The sequence below is a fragment of the Convolutriloba macropyga genome, chromosome 1, assembly GCF_964194025.1.
Source record: "Convolutriloba macropyga chromosome 1, txConMacr16.3, whole genome shotgun sequence".
Lineage (NCBI taxonomy): Eukaryota > Metazoa > Xenacoelomorpha > Acoela > Convolutidae > Convolutriloba > Convolutriloba macropyga.
The window spans coordinates 63,413,790-63,428,168 of record NC_134468.1 but is presented as its reverse complement, the minus strand read 5'-3'; the positions used below and the strand labels follow the sequence as shown (position 1 = coordinate 63,428,168).

The following is a 14,379-nucleotide window of genomic DNA, read 5'->3' as shown; positions in this document are numbered from 1 at the left end:
CGATCTCCGAAGTAAACAATCAAAACGCAGGCCTGCCGAACAATACACTGCAGTTCTGACAGTCTCTTGCTGATCAAGAATCTGTTTACTACGGTGGTTTGTTTTTTCTAACAAATCAACCTAGCTCGTCTCTGAAAGGCAATGCATACGCGAACCAGCCTCAAAACACCGGAAATTTACAAACTTTATCTCCAGCTCATGATTTTTCGACAGCAGCATACACCCCTCAAACATAATCGAGATAATGCTTTCCCGGCCGACGCTCAACTCAACCACTTGGCACCCCAATTAGAAGCAAATTTGCCTGCAGCTGCGGCAAGCCCACTCCAACACCAGGCTTTATCAATACCACACAGTCACTTCAGGCCTAACTTGAATACATGGAACCTCGCTATTGTTCCATTAAGCACCAGATCAAATGCTTTCCCGATCGCTCCGCAGAGGTCCAATGTTAATGTCACGGCAAGCGTACCTGTTTCAATAAGCACCGTAGGTGGTATAACGTACTACAATAATCCAATTTCTAGTGTATTAGTAGATAACGAGGCGTTGCAAACAGCACCACTCCTACCGGGATATCCACCCGTTTCGTCCTCTCTGCCTTACTCTCATAATCCACTACCCATGCAACATCCTTCTTTGCCGCACTCTTCAGCATCTCAACAAGTAACAGTAAAAGATCTTGCCGAGTTGCTTAGCTTCAGCAAGAGATATCCCCTACCCGAGTGGAAACTTTCCCAATACAACGGCGACCCCCTTCAATGGCATGAATGGTACGGCCAATTTAGTAGTGCGATCGATTCGCAGACATTAAGTGATGACTTTAAGCTAACGTACCTAAAAACATTGCTAACAGGGAAAGCAAAGGCTGCAAATGCAGAATTTGCCTATTGTGGGTCAATGTATAGAGATGCATTGAAAAGGCTTGAGCGTAAGTTCGGACAGCCACAGGCAGTGGTAGCTGCGCATCTTGACAAATTGTCCAGCTATCCACCGGTAAAAATGCATAACTCAGACAGTATAATCAGCTTTGCTACTGTTGTCTCAAGTCTCGTTGGCGTATTCAGGTCATTGTCATATGACACAGATCTTCGTAGCTCCTCCCTCTTAAATCAGGCAGTTCAAAAGCTTCCAACTAATTTAAAAGAATCTTGGTCAATGCACACCGCGAAGAAAGAGTGGTTGAGGCCAACCATGTTAGATTTTAACGATTGGCTGAAAGAGAAAGCAGAAGCTCATGAGCGCATGAAAGCAATCTCTTTCAATTGAAAAAACGAGGATAATGGTAACATAAGTGTAACAAAAACAAAAGTCTCCTCAAAAGTTTTTACTGCTAATGCAAATGCAAAACAACATATCTCCAGTAAAGCTTCCCAGAGTGCAAAAGATGATCAATTGCCCTGCGCCCTTTGCAAATGTCAACATCCTATTTAGCGACGTCAATCTTTCAAGGAAAAGACCCCTACGCAGCGTGCTAAGATGGCTGCAGAAAACCAACTTTGTTTCTCGTGCTTGAACGGCAAGCACTCATTCCGAACATGTCCACGTCAACGGAAATGCACTATTGAGGGCTGTCGAAGCACTCATAACACATTACTTCACGGGGCAGAACCCATTTTTCCCGTAAGCACTGAGAAGAAAAGCAACGTTGCCACGCTGACTAAAGTAAACTCCACAAAAACGTCATCAAATACAGCTGAAAATGCAAAGTCTATGGGAACGGCTAGTTCCTCGGGACTCACTTCAATAACTGATGTAAAAGGGCTTCTTCAGGTTTTTGAAGTCGATCTTTTAAGTCCCTCAGATGTACGCACTAGAGCACTTGTTCTCTGTGACACAGCTTGTAGTCACTCTTGGATATCCAGTGAGCTCGCTGGTTGTCTTCAATTGAAGGGTACCCCAAAAAAGCTGACCATGAATGGCATAAATACTCAAGAAACTATAACAACGGAATCTGTAAAGGTTACTCTCCAACCAATAGGCGAAAATACTTGCTCTCCGTTTGATCTACTCCCTTAAGTAAAAACAAATTTACGGGTAGTTTCCGGCATTATTGATAATACTGCCATTCAAGAAAAAATATCCTCACTTAAGCGTATTACCGACCAAGACGTATGACTACGCAAACGTCGAGATGATACTAGGCCAAGACGCTTACCACGCCATCCGCCCGATTGAGTATTTGGAAACCGAATCAAAATCCTCACCCGTTGCCGTTCGCTTACCGCTGGGATGGGTTTTAAGCGGTCCGTTGCCATCTTCATCTGGTCTGATTTCTACTTGTTTCAATGCAGCAGCTAAACAAGATTCCGAGTTAGCATCCCAAATAAAAACCTGGTATGACATGGAGTCATATGGGGCTGTCAAGCAGGTCGATCCCCGTTCAGCCTCTGACCATCGAGCAACTGAGATCCTCGAACAATCCACTGTCCACAATGAGGGCCGATATCTTGTAGGCATGCTTTGGTCTTCAGACGAAGTAAAACTCCCCAACAATTTTTTTTCAGCAATGGTGCAGTTCAAAACATTGGAAAAGAGATTAAGTAAAGATCCCGTTTTGTACAAGCGTTATGCACAGACAATTCGAGACGATCTCGATAAAGGATATGTTATCAAAGTGGAAAGCCGAGGCGACAAGCACTGCGCCGGAAGAGAATGATACCTACCTCATCACCCGGTTGTAAACCCTAACAAACCGGAAAAATTTCGTAGGGTGTTGAATGGTGCTTCAAAGTTTCAGGGTATATCTTTGAACATTGTATTACTCACCGGTCCAGATCTGTTGCAGAGACTAATCCACACTCTGATGCGCTTTCGTCAGCATCAATTCGCTGTTTCCGGTAATATCTAGGGTATGTTCTTACAAGTAGGTGTTTTGCCAGCGGAACAGTCAGTTTTGCGTTTCCTGTGGCGGGAAGATCCCTCAATGAACATTGAGGTATACCAGTACACAAGACACATATTTGGTGCAAAAGATTCACCAACTTGCGCTAATTATGCGTTATTGCGTACCGCGAGAGACAATAATTCAGATTTTCCCGAGGCGGCGCCAGCCGTTTGCCAAAAATATTATATGGATGATTACCTTGACTCAATGGAGTCACCCATCATAGTAAAAAAAATATCGCGTGATTTGATTGAACTACTGAACAGGGGAGGTTTCAAACTGACTAAGTTCATCAGCAATGTCCCTGGCCTCCTCGAGGAGCTGGAGGACAAATCAGTTGAACAGGTTCCAAAAGAAATAGGCGCCTCAAGGGAGGAGTCATCATCTCACGTTCTAGGTTTGAAGTGGGATCATGTAAATGACACACTAGTTGTTAGCCGCGGAACAATATGTGCTGCTTCGAAAGCTGTTACCCAAAGGCTGGTATTAATCTTGTATCAAAAATATTTGACCCAATTGGGCTTTTTTCCCCTTTTACTGTGAAAGCGCGGCTCCTCCTCAAAGATGTCTGGCGACTTCACGGTCAGAGCTGGGATAAGGTACTCCCAAAGGAAATGATTGAGCGTTTCGAGTCCTGGAGTTCAGAATTACCAAAACTTGGGCTAATGAAAATACCTAGGAGCTACTTCTCCGGTTCGTTCGAGCACTTAGAATTACATGTCTTTGGTGACAGTTCACAGAAGGTGTTCAGCGCAGTTGCGTTTTTGCGTGCTCTCGTGAATTCATCAGAAAACGTAAAAAGAACAGAACTAGCCTTCGTCATTGGAAAGGCACGAGTAGCTCCGATGAAAGTGCTCACTGTTCCTAAACTCAAACTCCAAGCGGCTTTGCTGGCATCCCGCCTCAGAGAAGAGATATGCGAGGCACTCATCCTTAAGATTCAACGCTCGTTTATGTGGACAGACAGTACCACAGTCCTTCAATGGTTGAATTCCCTAGAGAAACAGCCTATATTGGTCGTGAATCGTGTCTCCGAGATTCTAGAGTGAACAACAGTCGATCAATGGCACCACGTGGCTACGCAGAACAACCCGGCCGACGCCGGCACGAGGAGGTTGTCCTCGGAGGCGTTGCAGAACAGCGCTTGGTTACGTGGTCCTGATTTTCTTCGTACATCTGACTTTCCGGTTCGCCCGGGCACCGAAGTGGTGTCAAACATCAAGTTGAAGCGTCAAGCAGCTGATCCCAACCCTTTGGACAACTGCTCAGCCCTACAGTCCAACTCTTCAAATTCTGATTTCAGCATTCATCTGCGCAAATACAGTTCGTATCCAAAACTTGTTTGAATCGTTGCGTATGTCCTACGTATTCTTCCACGGCACGCCACCTACCGATCTGTAGATGGAGACATAGTAGATCCTGAGGAAATAACCGCAGCAGAAAAGAAACTGCAGCTTCTTGCACAAGCAGAGTCTTTCCCAACTGAGCTTATGCAACTCCGCAGTTCAAAGAAAATCAGTAAAAGAAGCCCTATTGTCGCTTATTCGCCGTTTGTCGGGCCCGGTGGCCTGATCCGTTCCAGTGGCCGAATTAAGCGCTTCACCGACCTTGAGTTCAATTTGAAGCACCCCATAATCCTCGACGGTTGACACCCACTGGTGTACGTTTTCTTACGCCATACGCACCTCAAAAATCATTATGAAGTTAACGATTATCTTCGCGCACTTGTCCAACAGCAGTATGCTGTTCTGAAGCTTCGTTCTATCTTTGGTTCGATTCGTTTTAATTGTGTCCTTTGCAGAAAACGAAGCACTAAGCCTGTTCAACCTATGATGGCTGATCTTCCGTCCGAACGTCTTGCCTTCCAGTGTCCGCCCTTTACGAATGTCGGTCTTAACTACTTTGGTCTGTTTCACGTCACGATCCGTCGCTCCTCTGAGAAAAGGTGGGTTTTCCTGCGCACCTGTCTCACGACCAGAGCCCTTCATGTTGAGATTGCACATTCGATGGATACAAACTCCTGTGTTATGGGTTTTAAACGCTTCATTGGTCGTCGTGGAATGCCGTTGGTCATTTGTTCCGACAACGGCACTAACTTTGTTGGTACAGAGAAAGAAGTGTTGCTATGTTTCCTAAACTTGGACAAACAGAAAATTGCTTCGGAGCTGGCACAAAAGGGAGTCAAGTGGAAGTTTAATCCACCTGCTTCACCGCACCACGGAGGTGTTTGGGAAAGGCTAGTGCGGAGTTTCGAGCGAACATTTTACGCAATCGTCGGCTTACAGACGAAATACTCCTCACTTGTTTCTGTCTGGTGGAACAGCCACTGAACAACCGCCCATTGACTTCCGTAAGTTCCGATGCCAACGATTTAGATGCATTAACGCCAAACCATTTTCTTTTGGGGAATCGCAGTACTTGCCTTCCTTCACTCACCCCTGTCGATGACTTCAATCACCCAAGCCGATACGGCAGAGCCGAAGCTTACGCAAATGCCATTTGGAAACGATGGTTAAAAGAATACCTTCCCCCATTGAATCGTCGTTGCAAATGGAATACTCCGTCAGATGAAATCTTGAAAACCGGTGGCATAGTTTGGATAATCGATAGCGACAGCCCAAGAGGCTATTATCCACTGGCTCGCATTTTAAGTCTACGTTATGGTAACGATGGCATCGCACGGTCCGCTCAAATTCAAACAAAATCATTGATTCGTCCTATTGTTAATTTGATACCAGTTTTTGAATCATCAGTTTTGGGGCCTGAAGATGTTGCTGACGCAAATGCGTGTAAGCGTAAATGAAAGAGCATGTTACTTGTGCGTTCGCACAGATTGTTCCAACTGGGATATAGCATAATGCTTAGGACCTAGGCCCCTTAATCTAGAGGGTGCGGTTCGAACCCCGGTGGGACCAAATCTCTTTTTTGATATAGATGTAATCCAGAGGTCAAATTAATAGCATTTTTGACCTATTCTGACCTTGAAAAGAGCATCAATTACGTTTGGCCGACATCCTTGCTAGTTGTCTGATGTAAATCTTACATGCGTTATGATTGTTGAGTCTTATATAGTGTTGAGTCTTATACGTTTAGTCTTAAACATTGATTCTTATACGTTGTGAAATACAAAATTTCCTGTGTCGAAACAGGATTTTGCTTGCTATATCGACTTTGTTCCGATACATTGCTGATCTCAAGAAATTAAGTCTTGAATTCTTATTAGTTTTTTTTATAAAGACTTCGATTATTGATCCTTTTTGAAAGTTATCGCAACGAGAGCGGACAATTACATCTATCTTTAGACCTGCCATATTTAGGGGAAACCAAATCATTTTATTTCAACGGAAACGCTTTCAACACTCTGCTTATATATTTTATCAGCATGCATTAAAACTTTTGCAAACTTGTTGTTCCGACCCCTCTTGAGGGGGAAGGAACTATATACTCAAACGTGTTTTTTTTGTTCAGTCAATTTTGGCCGATTGATATATTCATCGTAGAGTTTAGACTGGTATCATTAGAAAGCTTGTCCAGCGTAGAATATGGAATAAAAAAGATTTTTTAATTTTCGTTTTTTACAGGGAGTTATCGAGGTTTAAATTTTGAGAAAATAGTGTGAATTTCGCGAGATTTTATTCACTTTTTCCGGAAACTTTGAATGAAACTTCGCCAATTTTGCTAAAATTTGTCAATTTTTTTGAAAGTGTTGTTGATTGCTATTTGTAAAAACAAAAAAAATCACAAGAATATTATAGGCCATTTTTATATTTTTTGTCAAAATTTCTGGCTAAATATTTCAAAATTATGACTTTTTCCTCAAAAACAGCACGAAATAAGTTTCTTTAGTCCATTTTGAATAATTTTACAGGAAGTACAGACCAAAACACAACTAACACATATTTTTTAGACTCAAAAGGGGACTTTTTTACTTCAAATTCCGTTGAGTGTGCTCTGTAATTTAAACTTAACAGTTTTTTGCAAAACTTATTCTTTGATTATCAAACACGCAGCATCTATTTTTGATTTTTTAAGTAACAAAAAATCAATATCTATAACATTCGAATTATTAAGTGTTTTTAAAGAACAAACAGCATTAGCAGGGCTAGTTTTGGACCAATCTTGGAGTGGTATAATCCAAAAATAAATCGGATTGTAAACAGTCGGTCTTTTTTATAAAAAAATTCGATCTCTTCTACAATAATTAAATAACAGAACATTTCAAAAAATAGCTCATTAATGATAGTTCTAATTGGGTTCCTAATTGGCTCCACATTATTGTACCTAGTTGATTACTCGAAAGCTTATGGTAGTTTTGACTGCTAAAAGTATTTGATTTTCAAATAAATAATTACTTATTGAAATTTTGCCTCTAATGTTCTCATTCTTTGCACAACTTGAAGTTTATTGTCCCCGCTGAAAAAATGCTTCTTCTGATTTTTTTACGCCTTAAGTTGGGGCTACTGGCTTTGATACAACTAGATTTCGAATTTTCTTAATTTTTAGGTATTTGCCCATTTTTCACGTTTTCTAGTTTTGTCACATTGTCACGATATTGACAGTTCATATATCACGTTATTGGTTTTCAAAATAAAGCACAATTAAAATGCTTGAATATACAGATAATGATTTTAACGGCTTCGACACTACTTTCTCGAAAAATTGAATTGATTTTTTTTAAAATGTCTTCAATAGCCGTTTTTACTTTGTCTTTTAAGTCGTATGAAATATTACTGTACAGTGACCCGGTTTCATTGCCGTTTCATGGAAGAACAGATGAGACGATATTCTGATCTTAATGGATAGCTGATAGCTTTCATGACTCTGAAAACAATTGTTTTCCAAATTAGAAAAAACATTTCGTAACTCCGCAATTTTGTTCCTTTTATTGTCTGGTTGTTATCTAGTCTCGTAAATTACAGGCCAATTATGACATTATTGTTGTCAAAGGAAGGTTACAAAAGGGGATTAGTGTCAAAAAATCATGATGGCTGATCTTCCGTCCGAACGTCTTGCCTTCCAGTGTCCGCCCTTTACGAATGTCGGTCTTGACTACTTTGTCCGTTTCACGTCACGATCCGTCGCTCCTCTGAGAAAAGGTGGGTTTTCCTGCGCACCTGTCTCACGACCAGAGCCCTTCATGTTGAGATTGCACATTCGATGGATACAAACTCCTGTGTTATGGGTTTTAAACGCTTCATTGGTCGTCGTGGAATGCCGTTGGTCATTTGTTCCGACAGCGGCACTAACTTTGTTGGTACAGAGAAAGAAGTGTTGCTATGTTTCCTAAACTTGGACAAACAGAAAATTGCTTCGGAGCTGGCACAAAAGGGAGTCATGTGGAAGTTTAATCCACCTGCTTCACCGCACCACGGAGGTGTTTGGGAAAGGCTAGTGCGGAGTTTCGAGCGAACATTTTACGCAATCGTCGGCTTACAGACGAAATACTCCTCACTTGTTTCTGTCTGGTGGAACAGTCACTGAACAACCGCCCATTGACTTCCGTAAGTTCCGATGCCAACGATTTAGATGCATTAACGCCAAACCATTTTCTTTTGGGGAATCGCAGTACTTGCCTTCCTTCACTCACCCCTGTCGATGACTTCAATCACCGAAGCCGATACGGCAGAGCCGAAGCTTACGCAAATGCCATTTGGAAACGATGGTTAAAAGAATACCTTCCCCCATTGAATCGTCGTTGCAAATGGAATACTCCGTCAGATGAAATCTTGAAAACCGGTGGCATAGTTTGGATAATCGATAGCGACAGACCAAGAGGCTATTATCCACAGGCTCGCATTTTAAGTCTACGTTATGGTAACGATGTCATCGCACGGTCCGCTCAAATTCAACCAAAATCTTTGATTCGTCCTATTGTTAATTTGATACCAGTTTTTGAATCATCAGTTTTGGGGCCTGAAGATGTTGCTGACGCAAATGCGTGTAAGCGTAAATGAAAGAGCATATTACTTGTGCGTTCGCACAGATTGTTCCAACTGGGATATAGCATAATGCTTAGTACCTAGGCCCCTTAATCTAGAGGGTGCGGTTCAAACCCCGGTGGGACCAAATCTCGTTTTTGATATAGATGTAATCCAGAGGTCAAATTAATAGCATTTTTGACCTATTCTGACCTTGAAAAGAGCATCAATTACGTTTGGCCGACATCCTTGCTAGTTGTCTGATGTAAATCTTACATACGTTATGAGTGTTGAGTCTTATATAGTGTTGAGTCTTATACGTTTAGTCTTATACATTGATTCTTATACGTTGTGAAATACAAAATTTCCTGTGCCGAAACAGGATTTTGCTTGCTATATCGACTTTGTTCCGATACATTGCTGATCTCAAGAAATTAAGTCTTGAATTCTTATTAGTTTTTTTTATAAAGACTTCGATTATTGATCCTTTTTGAAAGTTATCGCAACGAGAGCGGACAATTACATCTATCTTTAGACCTGCCAAATTTAAGGGAAACCAAATCATTTTATTTCAACGGAAACGCTTTCAACACTCTGCTTATATTTTTTATCAGCATGCATTAAAACTTTTGCAAACTTGTTGTTCCGACCCCTCTTGAGGGGGAAGGAACTATATACTCAAACGTGTTTTTTTTGTTCAGTCAATTTTGGCCGATTGATATATTCATCGTAGAGTTTAGACTGGTATCATCGGGAAGCTTGTCCAGCGTAGAATATGGAATTAAAAAGATTTTTTTAATTTTCGTTTTTTACCAGGAGTTATCGAGGTTTAAATTTTGAGAAAATAGTGTGAATTTCGCGAGATTTTATTCACTTTTTCCGGAATTTTTGAATGAAACTTCGCCAATTTTGCTAACATTTGTCAATTTTTTTGAAAGTGCTGTTGATTGTCATTTGTAAAAACAAAAAAATCACAAGAATATTATAGGCTATTTTTATATTTTTTGTCAAAATTTCTGGCTAAATATTTCAAAATTATGACTTTTTCTTCAAAAACAGCACGAAATAAGTTTCTTTAGTCCATTTTGAATAATTTTACCGGAAGTACAGACCAAAACACAACTAACACAATTTTTTTAGACTCAAAAGGGGACTTTTTTACTTCAAATCCCGTTGAGTGTGCTCTGTAATTTAAACTTAACAGTTTTTTGCAAAACTTATTCTTTGATTATCAAACACGCAGCATCTATTTTTGATTTTTTAAGTAACAAAAAATCAATATCTATAACATTCGAATTATTAAGTGTTTTTAAAGAACAAACAGCATTAGCAGGGCTAGTTTTGGACCAATCTTGGACTGGTATAATCCAAAAATAAATCGGATTGTAAACAGTCGGTCTTTTTTATAAAAAAAATTCGATCTCTTCTACAATAATTAAAAAACAGAACATTTCAAAAAATAGCTCACTAATGATAGTTCTAATTGGGTTCCTAATTGGCTCCACATTATTGTACCTAGTTAATTACTCGAAAGCTTATGGTAGTTTTGACTGTTAAAAGTATTTGATTTTCAAATAAATAATGACTTATTGAAATTTTGCCTCTAGTTTTCTCATTCTTTGGACAACTTGAAATTTATTGTCCCCGCTGAAAAATGCTTCTTCTGAGTTTTTTTACGCCTTAAGTTGGGGCTACTGGCTTTGATACAACTAGATTTCGAATTTTCCTAATTTTTAGGTATTTGCCCATTTTTCACGTTTTCTAGTTTTGTCACATTGTCACGTTATTGACAGTTCATATATCACATTATTGGTTTTCAAAATAAAGCACAATTAAAATGCTTGAATATACAGATAAAGATTTTAACGGCTTCGACACTACTTTCTCGAAAAATTTAATTGATTTTTTTAAAATGTCTTTAATAGCCGTTTTTACTATGTCTTTTAAGTCGTATGAAATATTACTGTACAGTGACCCGGTTTCATTGCCGTTTCATGGAAGAACAGATGAGACGATATTCTGATCTGAGTGGATAGCTGATAGCTTTCATGACTCTGAAAACAATTGTTTTCCAAATTAGAAAAAACATTTTGTAACTCCGCAATTTTGTTCCTTTTATTGTCTGGTTGTTATCTAGTCTCGTAAATTACAGGCCAATTTTGACATTATTGTTGTCAAAGGAAGGTTTCAAAAGGGGATTAGTGTCAAAAAATCTAATGTTTTTAAAAAATTCGTTGACTTTACTAGCTTCAACACGAAAAATAAAATTAATTTTTAATTTTTGTCATGTTTGACGTTCTTTTTGTAGACATAAGACATATTCTGGGTAATTGCAATTCTCATGGTCTTCTTTTAAAGAACAATATACGAAACTAAATAATTTTTTTAATCTGTAATTAATGGTATTCATATCTTTGGAAATAATATTTTTCGAAAAAAAATTAAAAAGTTACTTGTTTTTGCATTTTGTTTTGCATTTTGTCTACTTGTTACCTATCTTCATTAAGGAGAGGTCACATAATGCATTATCGGTGGTTAAAAAAATGCAATTGAACACATTTTGATGGCCATATTATGGCTTAACGGTTTCAAAACCATTTTCTGCCAATTTATTTTTGATTTTTTGTTTGTTGTCTATATGTTCTTTTTGTAACCGCGTAAAAACTTGAATACCGGCAGCTCTTAATTCCTTCTATGGAAGAATTGGTAATCGTACACCTATGAGATATTTTATTTGATTTCTAATGGTTTTCATTATTTCGAAATTAATTGTTTTAAAAAAAATAAGCGAATTTTTCAACTTTACTGTTTTTGTTCTTTATTGTCTAATTCTTACCAAGCCTTTTTATTGACTACTCCCTTATCTTTTCTGGGGAGGTTATTTTGTTTAATATCAGTTTTATCTGACGGTATTTTGACTTTGTTATTAAGTTTTGTTTTTAAAACGGATATGAAGTTTTTGGTGTAATTATTTTTTGTTGTTGCTGTTGTTTGATTTTGCTGTTCGTCTTGACTCGCTTTCTTAATATTTGCACATCTCATCAATCTAATGCGCCATTGTTTTTTCTCCACCACATTTATTTGCTTCGGAGACTTTCTTTTCGTTCATACACCAATTTTTTTAAAAATACTTGAAATTTTGGGATTTCTATGTTCCTCATTTGGTAGACAATCAAGCCAAAATTGTGGATGAGCGGGTCGGAACCTTATGTGCGATCGCACATTACCGAGTAGCCTTGTTTAACATTATCCGCATCTCATGCTAAGATAGTTCAGCAATTGTCAAATAGCTTCTAACATTGAAAAGATTTAAGTTCAAACAAAATTAAATTTCATCTCAGAATTTGATTAAGCGTATTCAGTACGCTAATATGAAAACATTGAGCAAGGTGTATTTATAGTGAAGGTAACTTTTATCGGATAAATTGTACAGCATCAGAAATTAAAATTGATACAAAAGATTTTTCTGAAATATTTGATTGAATTAAAATTAAACGTTAAAATTAGACGTTGAGAATTTGCAAATTTTTAAGTTGAAAAGCCGCAATTGCCCAGGTTGTACCCAACAGCTTGTTGTGAACTATTCTTTGAAATCTGATAGGATCATTAGTCGTGTTTAGATTGATTTTTAAATTCGTTTTATGATATTCTCAGGTATATTGTTTTGCACACTAAAACATTGGAAAAAATGCACGCCGTAGATGAGTTTAGAAAGGAACATCTTCACTTAGTCAGAAAAGTCAAAGCGTTCTTTCGAAGCCTCAATGTTTGAACCTAAGTTACTCTGCATTGTACAATTTTTGGCTCCAAATGTTTAAAATGGGCCTCTCAAATAGATGCTATATATGAATAGTGTAAGCTTGGTTACATAAAACTCAATTTGTCTACAAGTACTTTAATTCAGTTTTCTGATTTATAAATTGTATAGGCAAACACCCAGTTAAAGAAAATTATTATTAATTTTCCAATGACTTAGTCGAGACGATACACGGATCATCATCAACGCATAGAAATCAACAAAAACAGCGCCTAATTTTAAAAAGAGGAAAACTTTTCTTAACCAACCAGGAAATTAATTTATGTCAAAAGTTAGAATCAGAATTCTTTTAGAATAGCGGCAAAAATGTTTTTCCTCTAACATAATACAGAAATGCTTTTTTTTGACCAGAAAGAATTCCTTGCTAAATAAAAAAACTATTTTTTGGCAGTATTTTTCTGGATTTATTCGAAAATCATGCAATTTTACTTGAAAACCAGGAAACAAACTTAACTTTTAGAAACTAAGAGGTAATCTTGAAACCAGGAACAGAAAATTGCTGGCGCACCAATTTAGAAATTGAAAAAATGCAGACTAAAGCCCTGATAACTTTTTATGCTAACTGCACGTTTTGGAAACATAGCTTACGATCTGTTTCAACATATTTTACAGGAGAGAATTACTGAAGTCTGTTTGATCATCTGATATTTACCCTAAGATTGATCTTTTCTGTCTGGCCCATACCCATATTGCGAACTGTTCCATCTGGCCCATACCAATTATTTGTCTTGCTGTACAAACATTTAATTTTTTAGCCTCTATGGGGAAATAATGTTCAATTGTTAGCTCTAAATAAAGTTTCGATAATCTGTATGAACTGATTAAAACCCTGAAGTTTCGCTAAAAATAGGAGCTAAATTGGCGAAAAAATGACAATGGGGTGATGAATGACACCGTTTTAATGAGCAAAAGCCTTTTTTATGATCTGAAGCCAACGATAACAAAGTCTAGACGGTTAGACAAACATGCAAATTTTATTGCAAAAAAATTACAATATTTGAGGATCGACGAATTTAATCAAAACACTTAAAACTCGCTTCCGAGACCTAGAGTGGAAATGCATAAATTGTAAATTTCTAAAGAGGCTTCTTCATTTTTAAGTCTTTTCCCCAGGGTCTGCGATGGGTCATTCAGGTATGGCCAACGGTTAGGTTTGTGTCTCTTCCGTCTGGCCCAGATGGGCCATATTCTGAAGATCTGTTCACTCTGGCCCAGGGTAATTAAAATGTTCGGTCTGGTTAATACACCTAACTTTTGGACTCTTCGGTCCACACGCCCGTTTTCAGTCGAGGACCTCATCGTATGAAAGTAATATGTCTGCAATTAAACTCAAGTACAAAATGAGCAGCCGGCTCGGCGCTAGCTCAGTTCAATGCAAAAAACGTTAAATTTAACTAAAAGATTTCACCCTTTGTTCAACCAGGAAGTTCAATTTGTTCAGAAAAGAACCGTTCAAAATCTGCCATTTCACACACAATTTGTTTTCAAACACGTCGATAGTATGACTTGAAAGGGAAAAGATGAAAACGAGTTAGGCTTGCTTAATTTTATTTCCTTTTATTGTTGCGCTGATTGAAATTTGAGATTATTTACCAATAAGTTCGCACGGAAAAACTTCCATCAAAGGCCATTTTATTATGGCCGCCGGCCAAATTACGATCCAATTTCCTGCTTGTTAGTGACATCCATTTTCGTCGTAAAGACGTGATGGGTAGGTACATGCGTACCTTTTTTTGCAATGCATTACAATACAAGTT

At 38.4% G+C, this 14,379-nt stretch overlaps 1 protein-coding gene across 15 annotated transcripts in view; it reads left to right on the top strand.

The window, feature by feature from the left end:
* Nucleotides 1-14,379, top strand: part of LOC142341428 (epithelial sodium channel subunit alpha-like) — a 137,459-nt gene that overhangs the window by 94,913 nt on the left and 28,167 nt on the right. The window lies entirely within an intron of this gene.